The 1,634-nt window shown below is 30.1% G+C and overlaps 1 non-coding gene across 1 annotated transcript; it reads left to right on the forward strand.

The window, feature by feature from the left end:
- Nucleotides 1–901: 901 nt before the first annotated feature.
- On the forward strand, nucleotides 902–1,011 carry LOC129981782 (U6 spliceosomal RNA). The gene has a single exon (XR_008785358.1). It is a non-coding gene; the product is annotated as a U6 spliceosomal RNA (small nuclear RNA).
- Nucleotides 1,012–1,634: the final 623 nt, after the last annotated feature.

The following is a 1,634-nucleotide window of genomic DNA, read 5'->3' on the forward strand; positions in this document are numbered from 1 at the left end:
AATACCATTTAATAATGCGTCAGTGAAAAAGATAAATTTGGATACTTACAAAGGACTTTTATTGATCTTCTTCTGGAATACCTGGTTGCATCATTATCAACATAATTATAAATGGTCATATGTTAGAAATAATATCATTATGTGGCAACACACAAGAAAAGATTATCAGAAAATATCCTACTTTTTGAGTTTTTAGTGTAGTGCTGCAATTTTATAAATTTAAGTAAATAAATTTTTAAAAAATTAAAAGCACTTCCTAAAAATTTATTATTAAATATTTATTCTTTTACTTGTAGGCTTTTCAGATTAAGGTGGGAAATTAATAAAGTCACAATAAAGTTTTTAAACCCAAATACTCTCCAAAAATTCAATAAAAATAATAATTAGGCATATAGCTTTCCCTTTGCAGTTAATTATTATGAAGAAAATATAAAATTTGTTTAATGATTTAAAATATGAAAGAATGGTAAATTTTAACGTTATAGCTAGCTTATTATTGTATGTTGACTACTTAATTTTATCAAATACATTATTTAAAAAAAGGTTCGAAACAAGTTTAATTGACAAAACCACACTAAAAATAGAATAGACAAATTTGAGTGATAGATAGTTACTCGCATTTTTTTCGAGTAAAAATGGCTAAAAGTACTGTATACCAAAAATTTTTGTCAATGAAATTGAACAGAAATAATAAAAATTGAAGATAAATAGCATATCATTCAAACAAATATGAAAACATTCTCATTCGAAGAAGCTTATAAAATAATAAACCTGTGATTTGTTTTAAAGTCTGTACATACATATTACCCATTAAATAACATGAATATTTGAAGCTTGTTTATAAAATAATCTACCCCACCAAATGTAATAAAATTTGATCTACACACTATACTAGTCATGGATTATATTCGCTTCGATAATGCATATTAAAACTGCAACGATACAAAGAAGATTAAATAGCATAATCCCTGCAGAAAGAAGAAGCAAAATCGGAAAGCTTTTAACATTTTTTGGTTTTCTGCTATGTTTCTAGTCATGAGGGTATTTCGGGAAATGAAAAGGTGAATTTTGGAATTAAATTTGCATCATCCTTTCTGGTATAAAGACCATGTATTAAATTTCATTCATCTTGTTTGAGTTTGCTTTAACAGACAGACAGACAAACATAATACCAAAAATGTGTTTTTCGAATTCGAGGAGGCCTGAAACATGGCGATTCGTCAAAATCTCGAGCTCGGTTTGTTCGAATATTACTTTCTCTACACTTCATATACCAGAGAGTACTACTTAAGTATTGATAAGCCAGCATTCTAAATTCAGAAAGAAACTTAAATGAAAGACCCAATTCAACATTGAATATAAAACAAAGTTCCTGTCGGTGGTCAAGGTGTAGTCATATTCGTTGTAACTAGAGTTTTCTTACTCTTTTCCACTTTTGACTGATGATCCTTTAAATGCATTGCTAAAGTGGTCAAGCACTGAAACGTGACAAAACTTGCAAAGTACAGGTGGCGAAGTACGCAGCGACATGTTCCCCCTCCCCTAAATTCATCATGAAGAGGACAATTGTGTATCAAGGGGGGGGGGAGAAGCAGGAGAGTCACTCCACTTGCAACAGCTCCCTGATGGGAAAG

Source organism: Argiope bruennichi, chromosome 1, assembly GCF_947563725.1.
Source record: "Argiope bruennichi chromosome 1, qqArgBrue1.1, whole genome shotgun sequence".
Taxonomy (NCBI): domain Eukaryota; kingdom Metazoa; phylum Arthropoda; class Arachnida; order Araneae; family Araneidae; genus Argiope; species Argiope bruennichi.